The following is a 12,944-nucleotide window of genomic DNA, read 5'->3' as shown; positions in this document are numbered from 1 at the left end:
GAATTATCTTAAATAATCACCAACTATGCTTAAATAACTGGTTTGTAAATAATGCGATACTTAATTTAGTAATAAAAAAATAAATCGTTAACAAAGTATGAAAGTACAGCTATTAAGCACATTATAAATGTGGTTGTAAGTCAAGATTAGATCATTTGTAGCTGCAGTAATAAACTGCTTACTAACATTAATGTAGAGGTAATGCTTAACAGATAATGAATTCACTATTCGCTAATGCTTAACAAATGGTTCATATTGTGTAGTTATTATAAAGTGTTACTGGATTTATTTACAAAACAAGGAGTTTGTTCAGAAGATGAAAATTTTTTGTTAGAGAACATAACAGTTAAACTAGATAAGTGAGATAAGTGTGATAAGGATATGTGCAAGAGTGAGATTACAGATTCAGAAATTGAATTAGCAATTGATCAAATGAGAAATGGCAAAAGTCCCGGAATAGACGGATTCCCAGCAGAATTCTATAAGGTTTTTAAAGCAGTTATGTGTCCAATTTTAAATGAAATATATCAAGATATTTTTAAAAAGGGAAATCTAACAAACAGTATGAAAAAGGTATGGTGAAAATAAAATATAAAAGGAAAGGAGACAAGGGAGATTTAAAGAATTACAGACCATTACGTATGTTAAACACAGATACAAAATCTTAGCAAAAATTTTAGCAAACTGTTTGAAACTGGTAGTGCCAAATATAATTACAACAAACCAAGAATATGCTGAATTAAAGAAAGATATAACTGATGTCATAAACAATATAAGAGACACAATTTGGTACATGAATAAGGAAAAGGAAACAGGATATATTATAAGTGTTAGACTTAGAAAAAAGCTTTCGATAGAGTCAAACACAAATATTTATACATGTAATGGAGAGTTTTGGTTTTGGGGAGAGTTTTTAAAGTGGATAAAAAGTTTATATACAGATATCACAAGTTGTATAAAATTAAATGGATTTTTAACTGAAGATTTTAAAATAACAAGATCTATCAGACAAGGTTGTCCAATGTCAGCATTAATGTACACACTGGTTTCTGAAGCATTAGGATTGGCAATTAATAACGAAAAGCAAATAAGATGAATATGTATAAAAGGAAAAGAAGTAGAACAAAAAATATGTCAATACGCCGATGATACCACTTTAATATTAAGTGAAGTATAATTTTAAGCTAATTTCGAGAGGAGCATGTGCTCATGATTGACCCAGCTGGTCCACATTAGCTAATCATGATCCTCCAATCAAAGAATTCCAAGTCACTATATATATCCTCATTTCTTCACTACAACTATCTTCGTCTGGAAGAAACCCCCCTCCTCCCCTTCTTCCACCTTTATCCAGAATGGGCGGCACGGTGGCCCAGTGACTAGCACTGTTGCCTCACAGCAAGAATACCAATGGCCTTGGGTCTTCACTGGGCCATCTGGTATTTCTGTGCGGAGTTTCCATGTTCTCCCCGTGTCCGTGTAGGTTTCCCCAGGGTTCCTCGGTTTCCTCCCATCATCCAAATGTGCTCTATATTATAGATAAAATAAGCCTAAATCTTTTTTCTAATGTCTTACTCTCAGGAAGTTCACCTTGGCCTCAGCAGCAGGGGAGTTTCAGATCGACCTGAGCTCAATCTCCCCTTGCCCTGTGAAAAGAGGGAGCCCTGGGCTTGAGGATCCCTTGAGCTCAGGGCTCTCTGCCGGGACAGCACGCCAAACAAGCTATGTATAAATTGTGAGCTAAGTGTGAAGCAGAAGGTATTTTAAACAGATATTGTAAAGAAACAGGAGCAAAAATTAATAAAGATAAAACAAAATACATGAGAATTGGAAAAACCAATGCTTTAGCAGAAAGAATACAATATAAAGAAGAGACAAGCAATATGAAAATTTAAGGTATAAAATTAATGTGGGAAGAAGTTTTAACAGGAATGGAAAAAAGACTAAATTTCTGGAAATTAAGAGGTTTGTTTTAAAGGGGAAAGTGTTAGTGACAAATTCATTGTTTTTATCAAAAATGTGGTATGTGTTAGGATCTGTGAGTTTGCCTATGTGCGTGTAAAAAAAATAATAATAGAGATTGTTTTAAATTTCTTATGGGACGCGAAACCTAAAATAGCGTATGATACTTTAATTGGTAAAGTAACGGAAGGAGGTTTGGGATTATTAGATCCATTAAAGGGCACATAGGTTAGCCCTTTTTCATATTTAATATAAGTCTTTTGTGTCCCCAGAATGTGTCTGTAAAGTTTCAGCTCAAAACACCCATCAGATTATTTATTATAGCTGTTTGAAGTGTCTATATTATAGTTGGAAAAAAGGTTTTGCTGTTTTTTTGTACTGGGCCTTTAAGGCTAGTCCTCCCCGCCCACCGTTCCCACGTGCCTGTCAGCAATCGCCACCCTCGGCTGCCTCAGGAAGCAGATCTCACATAACGTGTGTGAGAAATACTACAGTAAGAACTTTAACAATCAGTATTTGATGCATTTTTTTGTGGATTTGCAACAATGAGTCACACACAATGTCATTACAAAGTTCACGCACACACACAGCAAGGACACAAACACACGCACAAATGTAGCGCTGACATACACACACACACACACACATAGCTCAGACGCGGACACACACACACACACAGCTCAGACATGAAGACACACACACACACACAGCTCAGACACGAAGACACACACAGCTCAGACGCGGACACACACACACACAGCTCAGACACGAAGACACACACACAGAGAGAGAGAGAGAGCGCGAGCGCGCGTTAAGCTTTGCACTCGTTTTGCACGCATGTGACATGATACTGGTAATATCCGCTGCTGTATGGATATCTCTTATATTAATGTATATTAATAACCGGGATTGAAGCGTCTTCCTTTATAATTGTTCTGACACTGTGCTGATTAAGTGCAGTCTACAGTGCCCATTAAGGTTGCCAGGGCCACTGCTATGCTTCGTAAACTGTGACGCAAAGAGAATGATGCAGCGCTTTGTCAGTGTTACTCTATCACTCGGACATGGCGCCAGAGAGTTTATTACTTGAGATTGAACGCACAGCCAAAGACTAGGTTTGTCAGAAGTGGGATTCGAACCCACGCCTCCAGGGGAGACTGCGACCTTAACGCATCGCTTTAGACCGCTCGGCCATCATGACATGCACACTTTGCCGGAGCTGTCTCCTAGGAGCCACATCGCAGCACCATGACATGGAAGCTGGTGTTTCACAGCTTGCCCAGCTCCAGCAGTCCGCCTCGTTGGCGCAGTAGGCAGTGCGTCAGTCTCATGATCTGAAGGTCGTGAGTTCGAGCCTCACACCGGGCAAGCTCGTATCTTTTGGCACACGGGAGCACTTAGGTGACCGGGCGGCGTACTTTATTACCTTCCGTGCCGTTTATGCTTCCCGGGGGCAAAAAAGGCTACAGCTCCTCTGGAGGGCATGCGGCGTGACGTTCCAAGAACATCTCCTGAGTCTGAAGCCATGATGGCAAGATGCTCCCATTCCTGTCACTTTATCGCTTGACGTTTGACATGGATCCGTCAAATGTCATGACTTGACGTTGTAAGAGGATTAGCCGAAAAGCCCTGCGAATCCCATTGAATTACAATTCAAGACAATTCTTTTGATCCCATTTCGGTGAACTTGCTTTAAAGCCCATGTCTATTGTTTTGAACACATGCTTTTCCAAATTGCTGTGGATAATGCCTTGATGTTGCGCAAACGCCTTAAACCTTGCAGTCTACAGTGCCCATTACCGCTGCCAGGGCCACTGCTAAGCTGCGTAAATTGTGGCGCAAAGAGATTGATCTGGCACTTTGTCACTGTTACTGTATCACTCGGACATGGCGCCAGAGGTTTAAATACTTGAGCCTGAGATCTCAGCTGTGCAACAGCCACGTCCTCACAGTGAGAGCATGAGCTGTCCGCGGGCACTGCATCGACATGCTGGACCCCCAGACCTGTGATGCAATACTCGTGCACATCATCCGGAGATAAGAACCACCGCATCGAGAAACGCACATTCAGAACAGCGTCTTGAAAAAGACGCGTTGATTGACTGACACAGCTTTTTTTCTTCTCATTCTCACAAAGAGTCAAATGTCATGACTTGACGTTGTAAGAGAATTAGCCGGAAAGCCCTGCGAATCCCATTTCCTTAAAAATAAACGGCATCTCAGGACATTCCACTACATGGCATTCCAAGGCAATTCTTTTGATCCCCTTTCAATGCACTTGCATTAAAGCCCACGTCCATTGTTTTGTTCACATGCTTTTCCGAGTTGCTGTAGACAATGCCTTGATGTTGCGCAAATGCCTCAAAACTTGCAGTCTACAGTGCCCATTAAGGTTGCCAGGGCCACTGCTATGCTTCGTAAACTGTGACGCAAAGAGAATGATGCAGCGCTTTGTCAGTGTTACTCTATCACTCGGACATGGCGCCAGAGAGTTTATTACTTGAGATTGAACGCACAGCCAAATACTAGGTTTGTCAGAAGTGGGATTCGAACCCACGCCTCCAGGGGAGACTGCGACCTTAACGCATCGCTTTAGACCGCTCGGCCATCATGACATGCACACTTTGCCGGAGCTGTCTCCTAGGAGCCACATCGCAGCACCATGACATGGAAGCTGGTGTTTCACAGCTTGCCCAGCTCCAGCAGTCCGCCTCGTTGGCGCAGTAGGCAGTGCGTCAGTCTCATGATCTGAAGGTCGTGAGTTCGAGCCTCACACGGGGCAAGGTCGTATCTTTTGGCACACGGGAGCACTTAGGTGACCGGGCGGCGTACTTTATTACCTTCCGTGCCGTTTATGCTTCCCGGGGGCAAAAAAGGCTACAGCTCCTCTGGAGGGCATGCGGCGTGACGTTCCAAGAACATCTCCTGAGTCTGAAGCCATGATGGCAAGATGCTCCCATTCCTGTCACGTTATCGCTTGACGTTTGACGTGGATCCGTCAAATGTCATGACTTGACGTTGTAAGAGGATTAGCCGAAAAGCCCTGCGAATCCCATTGAAATAAAAATAAACGGCATCTCAGGACATTCCACTACATGGCATACCAAGACAATTCTTTTGATCCCGTTTCGGTGAACTTGCTTTAAAGCCCATGTCTATTGTTTTGAACACATGCTTTTCCAAATTGCTGTGGATAATGCCTTGATGTTGCGCAAACGCCTTAAACCTTGCAGTCTACAGTGCCCATTACCGCTGCCATTGCCACTGCTAAGCTGCGTAAATTGTGGCGCAAAGAGATTGATCTGGCACTTTGTCACTGTTACTGTATCACTCGGACATGGCGCCAGAGGTTTAAATACTTGAGCCTGAGATCTCAGCTGTGCAACAGCCACTTCCTCACAGTGAGAGCATGAGCTGTCCGCGGGCACTGCATCGACATGCTGGACCCCCAGACCTGTGATGCGATACTCGTGCACATCATCCGGAGATAGGAACCACCGCATCGAGAAACGCACATTCAGAACAGCGTCTTGAAAAAGACGCGTTGATTGACTGACACAGCTTTTTTTCTTCTCATTCTCACAAAGAGTCAAATGTCATGACTTGACGTTGTAAGAGAATTTGCCGAAAAGCCCTGCGAATCCCGTTGCCTTAAAAATAAACGACATCTCAGGACATTCCACTACATGGCATTCCAAGGAAATTCTTTTGATCCCCTTTCGATGCACTTGCCTTAAACCTTGCAGTCTACAGTGCCCATTACCGCTGCCAGGGCCACTGCTAAGCTGCGTAAATTGTGGCGCAAAGAGATTGATGCGGCACTTTGTCACTGTTACTGTATCACTCGGACATGGCGCCAGAGAGGTTAATACTTGAGCCTGAACGCACAGCCAAAGATTAGTTTTGTCAGAAGTGGGATTAAAACCCATGCCTACAGGGGAGACTGCGATCTGAACACAGCGGCTTAGACTGCTCGGCCATCCTGACATGCACAGTATACCGGAGCTGTCTTCTAGGAGCCACATTGCAGCACCATGACATGGAAGCTGGTGTTTCACAGCTTGCCCAGCTCCAGCAGTCCGCCTCGTTGGTGAGTAGGCAGCGTGTCAGTCTCATAATCTGAAGGTCGTGAGTTTGAGCCTCACACGGGGCAAGATTGTACCTTTTGGCACACGGGAGCACTTCGGTGACCGGGCGGCGTACTTTATTACCTTCCGTGCCGTTTATGCTTCCCGGGGCCAAAAAAGGCTACAGCTCCTCTGGAGGCCATGCGGCGTGACGTTCCAAGAACATCTCCTGAGTCTGAAGCCATGATGGCAAGATGCTCCCATTCCTGTCACATTATCGCTTGACGTTTGACGTGGATCAACTGAAGCAATACTAAAGGTAAACCCGCCACAGTTATACGCGCCTGCCACGGCACCCGCCACGATTATGTGCGGCTGATACGGAACCGACACGGTTAAACAGGTCTGCTATGGAACCCGCCACGGTAATATGCGTCTGCGACTGAGCCCTTAATGTAAGTACACAATAGTGCACGGAATCCGTCAGTTTTTTTTATACGTGCCTTAAACCCAACAAGTCACGGCTGTTTTTCTAAAGACAATGATAAAAGATAAAGTAAATTCTGACTTTGAAATACAGTGTTTTCAAATGAAAATATAACATTATACTTGCTAGATAATACTACTGTTAACACAATTTGTATTACAGAAGTGTATTGTATTTAGCTTATGTGAAATATAGGCCTATAGTGTTTGCCACTGTGTAATGATGGACAAATACAAGATCTATTCCAAACGTTTTTATTATTGTTTTTCAGTATTTTGCAATGCTTTCATTTTTTTATTGTAAAAAACAGATGTTTACTTTAATTAACATGTTACTATCAACACAAATAAACATTTACATAAATTTGCGTGTAAATAACAATGCATATTCTTAATTGTCAAGGAAATGAGTAAAGTGCATGCACTGCAGAAGCTGTAAACAGGTAATCGGTCACAGTATACTTTAATATTCCTCGTTCGTGACACAACTTGGAACAACACATTCACTTGTCTAGTTTAATCTTTTCGGATTTTCAGTTTCCATCCTTTAAAAAGACAAACAGGAGAGTTATAACCTTTCAGATCTGTTTGCAGGACAGAACAAAAGCAAAAGATAGACTTACTCCAATGCAATGTTTGACTGTAAAGCCATTTCTTCCTCAAACCGGTGGAAGCCCTCAGTCTTGTGCAGAATTAACAGCATCAACTTTAAAAGAGGAGCGAACAGTGCTGAACAATAAGTAACGTCCATTTAATGCATTTGTCCCATGAATTGCAGTAAGATTGTAGATTTACCTCAGGGGTCAAAACTTCAAGAACATAGCGAGTGTTTTCTATAGACACTTTGGCCAGTTGTGTTACTTAAAATATATTCCTTCTATTATCATCTGTCTGTTGCAAAACAAAAGTCTATTGTTCAAATTATATGCTTCAAACATATGTATTTGAATTATAACTGCTAATAGCTGTAATTCTGCAAATATTTTACAGCAAATGTCTAGTAAATGTATATTGTTGATTGAAATGTGATATATATATATCTTTTCAAAATAGATATTCTTTTATATTACAATTATGTACTGTTCCTGTTCTTCATCAAAAAAAAAAAAAAAAACTTCAGACTAAGTTTCATCTTGAGCTTAGGGCAAAATGTGGGATGCTTGAATAAAAACATCCTGTTAGATTTGATTGTGCCATTCCTCAAGCCTTCGTGTAATTTCTGAAATGGAACAAACTTTATTCAACAACATGTAGCATTTTTATAGAAATAAACAACAAATAAGTGTTGTAATTAGAAATATGTATTTTAGTGCATTCACTAAATATATTTCTTTATAATAATACATAATTATGACAACCATAACAAAATTTAAATGTCTTTGGGAAACTGCAACTTAATCGATAATAAGCGATAAAATAATACAGCTATAATAAAGCTAATCCAAAGGTTTGTTGTAAATTATAATATTTACCAGGATCTCTCCATCCTCTATGACACTGTCCACTAACCAGCCTTCCTTCAAGAGTGCTAACGTTCTGTAAAAAATCTAATTGGCATAATAATTTTTCTTAAAGAACTGTATATTTAAAGTATTTAAATAATGTTATGAATAATATGTACTTCTCAAATGTATGCACGTGTTCATCACAACCACACTCGAAGAATTTTTGCTCTGTCACTTTTTCCATACTAATGCCAGCACAGTCTGCATGAAGCCACTTTTGGCAAAGGTCACACTGAATCCAATCTACTGTCTGGATTTGAGGGTGCATTACTCTGTAGACAAATAAATGAAAAAAGGTATTGATACCACAACCAAATTAACCAAACTTTAACACATGGGAATATTGTAGTTATCATATACTTTGAGCGATGTCTTTGGTAAATACAGACTCCAGCTTCCTGTGCCATACACATATTTTGTGTTGCACCCTGCACTGATTTGATCTCCGAAGAGTCCTAAAAAACAGTTTTAAGTAAAAAAAAAAAAAAAAAACCCACACACCTTTTAATATTTTTTCCTACCCCTCAAATTACATTTACTTGCAGATTTTTGACCATGCAAGATGTATGGTAAATGCGAAGGTGGGCCATCTGTTCATTGTGCAGCATTTCATGACACATTCTGATATTCTTTGCTTCCATTTCTGCCATCTGCACTCCCTCCACTCACCATCATGAACAGCACTGTGGCTGCAGTAGAGTCATTCAGGTTCCTGGGCACCACCATCTCTCATCTCTATACATCTGATGTATATGTATATATATATATATATATATATATATATATATATATATATATATATATATATATATATATATGTGTGTATGTGTGTGTGTGTGTTACTATTGATGGTAATTAATATCACTGCTTTGCCTAGAACCACAGTGAAGTTTGTGCCTTCACAGGAGCATTGTCCCACCTTCACAGTTGGCAATATGCAAGCTGGTAAAAAGTGACAAAAATATTACTTTAGACAATGTATAACTTACGGTAAACGCACATGGACAGCAAAATAGGTGTGTTTGTGAGAGCATACCTTGCTCATGGATGCAATATCCATCTTCCCCTTTGACAACATGTGAGGTTGGGGGAATGGCTTCCAAAAATCCATGAAAACACATTCTCTGTTGTAGAGTGGCTGTTTTTTTATGCAGTACATCACAGTCTCCACAGAACCACTCCAGAGGAAGACACTCTTTGCACCTAATAAAAACAAACAAAAAAGAATCCAAGATATTACATTTTTTAGATGTTAGTTTTAAATTTGTTTTATAGGACCGCATAGTAGCTCAGTGTTTAGCACTTGAATGACGAATCTAGAAATAAACCAAGAAAGTTCATATACACATAGTCCACAATTTATCATTGGTCAATTTCTCATGCGGTCGTCTGTTTATTCCCAGTTTAACATGAATGAAAACCAACCTAATAACAGCAGGCTCGTGGCAAAGACAACACAAAGGATGACCAAATGCCTCTTCTTCAATAAGGCATTTGAGGTTGTATGGTCTTGCTTCTTTCCAGCGCTCTGATGCTTTCTGTTGCAGAAAAAACCAAGAATCCGCAGAGCTCCTTTGAGGCAAAAGGATATGATGTTAAAATGTCAAAGTCTCTCCATATTTTTTTCTGTACTCAAAATAGAAGAAATTGAATTGAGGATCAATTCAAAGTCAAATGATCAATATTTAGAAAACACACTGTCACGGTACGTTGAAAACACAGATACAAAAAGGTAGGATCCAAATGCATTTAATGAAAAAATCATCGTGCAGCTAACAGAAAAACAACAGGGCATCCAAAAATCAAAGTATCAAAAGAACAGTAATAAACAAAACAAGAAACTAAGGCAAGGTACGGGAACACAACACATGAACAACATACCACACAAAAACAATCGACTCGGTAATAACAAACGGGTGCAGGATGTATAAATAGTCCAAACAATCATTAGTGACAGGATTCAGCTGTGTGTGTAATCAGTGGAAGTGAAACCTGGTGATTGTATAGTGGAACGAAGGGATCTGTAGTTCATGACTGAATTGTAGTTCACCGGCGATCTCTGTAGTCCTCAAATCGCCAGTGAACATGACACACACTGCATGATTCAATGTCAAATGATCTTAAATCACAAAACGGTGTTCTTAAACCATCTAATGCGCTGCCAGTTTAGTCTAAGAAGTTTTTCTTTCATTTGAATAGATTACATATTTAAACCTAAATTCATCTTTTTGATTTACTAATTATAATAGTAAATTTGATTTACTAATTGCTCTTGAAGATTTAGTTTTGCTGAGGGTACAGTAAGTGGAATCTCCACACTTGATGACACTGAGCACTCAACAGGGATGGGTGTGACTGTAAAACATTACATAGAAAAATAACACGTTATTGTAGGATTTGCCTTAAACAATTTATAAAATCATACATTTCAGATACATACTTTGCAATGTATTCTACTTTAGTATAGAAAACACTACTGAAAGGTTTTTCTGCTTTTAAATTACTTTTTACAATTGGAATTGAGATATAACCTGTTGCTATAGCATGGCGTCGTCCTCCTTGCCTCCCCCTTGGCTTGCCACCACCCATGTTCCTTTTAGAGCCCTGTGGAACGTCTTCTACAGAGGGTGGACGTTTCCTCTCCACAGCTGCTGTCTGTGTTGCAGTGAATATTTCTGATTTAATTTTTCCAAATGAAATTGGCTCATTTGCCCATGTCAATAAGCATTATAAGATGTTAATTGTGTCATGCAATGTATATGGATGCAATCTTCAGCATTCTACATTCATTCATTTATTTACCTACCCTGGCTTCAGCTAGAATGTGGTCCAGCTTCATTTCAAGAGCCATTCGTCTTCCATCTCGGTAGTGAGGGTCCTGCAAGTCAACCTTATGTTTTGTGGACATTGCAACACAAACAGATACAGACAGATAGACAAACAGCCAGATGGACAATTATAACACACAAGCAGCGGTAGTAAGATAGATAGATAGATAGATAGATAGATAGATAGATAGATAGATAGATAGATAGATAGATAGATGTTGGCTGTGTTTGTGCGTGTGTGTTGTGACAGAAGACTCGTTCGAGAAAATCTGCAAGGAGAGTAGAACATAGTAATTACTATTATTATTACATGTTAAAAGACATACAACATGGGCCTGAGGTTCCTGATCTCACATGTAAAGGAAGTGAGATCACCTTCAGCTGATAACAAACTAGATTTACCTTTTACTAGGAAGCATAACTGGTCATTTATTTATTTCATACTTTGAATTTCTGTACTAATAATGTCCAACGTTACACCTGTTGATATTTACGCAATGTATTGATTATAGCCAAACTCTAAAGACTTAAGGCCAAATGCATCGATGTACAGTGTTGAAATTATGTTAAATTATTAGTAGTGATGGCCATGATTGAAATGTTTTGTTTTTTACATTTTTGGACCGAAAGTAGTACGTCTTGGATTTCTTTTTCTTAATAGAGCTAGCTTGTACTTAAGTAGCTAAGTTAACCAAGTTTAGCATGTTTCACAAGCCTACATTTTATTTAACTTTTGTCTAGGATAAGATGTTAATCAATAATCGGGTTTTGATTTTTGCTCTAAAATGTCCATGTCAGTTTATTGCTTGCAAAAAGAAAGGCATAAATGTAAACATTTCAACACAATCTCATGGCAATTCGTAACTTTTTGATTTAGTGGCTAATTCGTATGAATTAGTACGATCTAATTTCTGCAATTTAGTATGATTTGCTCATCCCCCAATGACGGTTGGGTTTAGGGGTGGGGTTAGGTGCCACGGCTCCTTTTTAAAATCGTACAATTTCGTAAGACTGAACTCGTACGAATTCGTACGACTGAACTCGTGCGAATTCGTACGAATTAGCAACTAAACTGATAAAACGTAAAATATTTACGTTTTCTTGTGAGATCAGGCTGAACATTTAGACATTATGCGATCATTATGAGTCGTGACTTACCTGAATGGAGCTCTGAGCGCAATGATGAGATGAATTAACGCTCGGAATGACCCATGAGGCGGAGGATGATGGGTAATGCTCATAAAAACACAAAATGTAATCTTTCCCTGCGATTTTTATCAGAGAATAGGGCAGAATATATGAAGGATTTGATTATTATGTGTGTGTATTCTACTGTTTTTACAGACTGTTTTTCTTGTTCTCTCTACTGTGTCTTTACACTGCAGAAATATGTGTGGGTATGCATATTCTGTTCATCTTATCTCGGTGTGGCTGGAACATTCCGTTCCTCTCCTTTGGGTGCGAAAAAGTCACTATCTGACTCGCTCACAGATGGGCGCATACCTACACGCACACATTCTCACTTTTCCTGGTTGTTGTAATCTGTCTTTGTATCGCTGTTTCCCTCCTTCTATGATAATATTCTTTTGTGTTAGGGCTCAGCTGCAGGCAGACCCTCAATGTGTATATAAGATTGCTCTTCCCTCCCTTGTGTCAGAATAAAATCATACTGAACCATTCAGCTGATTTTCTTCTCATCTTTTCCAAGCTTGGACGGTATTGATGCAGACACTCACTGGTGATACAAAATACTAGAGTGAAGGGACCCGAGGAAAAAACGGATTTTCCTACAGTGATGAACACATTATTTTAAATAATCAAAAATGTCATTTTTTTAAAGCTGAAAAAAGGATGGCTTTGGTCACTAAACGTACCTGCAACTATAGAATCATCCATAGTAGTTCATGGAGAGCAACATGTTTTCTAGAGTTTTCTTGCAACAGTTGCAAACATCACTCTCTTACACATACTCAATTCAATTCACCTTTATTTGTATAGCACTTTTACAATGTAGATTGTGTCAAAGCAGCTTAACATAGAAGATCATAGTAAATTGAAACAGTATAGTTTAGTTTTTAGTGTTTAAGTTCAATTCA

At 39.5% G+C, this 12,944-nt stretch overlaps 4 non-coding genes across 4 annotated transcripts; 2 read left to right on the top strand and 2 right to left on the bottom strand.

Annotated features, from left to right (window-relative positions):
* Positions 1-3,080: 3,080 nt before the first annotated feature.
* trnal-aag (transfer RNA leucine (anticodon AAG)) lies at positions 3,081-3,163 on the bottom strand. Its single transcript has one exon. It is a non-coding gene; the product is annotated as a tRNA-Leu (tRNA).
* Positions 3,164-3,257: 94 nt separating this feature from the next.
* trnam-cau (transfer RNA methionine (anticodon CAU)) lies at positions 3,258-3,330 on the top strand. The gene has a single exon. It is a non-coding gene; the product is annotated as a tRNA-Met (tRNA).
* A 1,164-nt stretch (positions 3,331-4,494) lies between these two features.
* On the bottom strand, positions 4,495-4,577 carry trnal-aag (transfer RNA leucine (anticodon AAG)). Its single transcript has one exon. It is a non-coding gene; the product is annotated as a tRNA-Leu (tRNA).
* Positions 4,578-4,671: 94 nt separating this feature from the next.
* On the top strand, positions 4,672-4,744 carry trnam-cau (transfer RNA methionine (anticodon CAU)). The gene has a single exon. It is a non-coding gene; the product is annotated as a tRNA-Met (tRNA).
* Positions 4,745-12,944: the final 8,200 nt, after the last annotated feature.

The sequence above is a fragment of the Danio aesculapii genome, chromosome 4 (assembly GCF_903798145.1).
Source record: "Danio aesculapii chromosome 4, fDanAes4.1, whole genome shotgun sequence".
NCBI lineage: Eukaryota > Metazoa > Chordata > Actinopteri > Cypriniformes > Danionidae > Danio > Danio aesculapii.
Note: the sequence above shows the minus strand (reverse complement) of the source record. Positions and strands in the feature narration are given on the sequence as shown.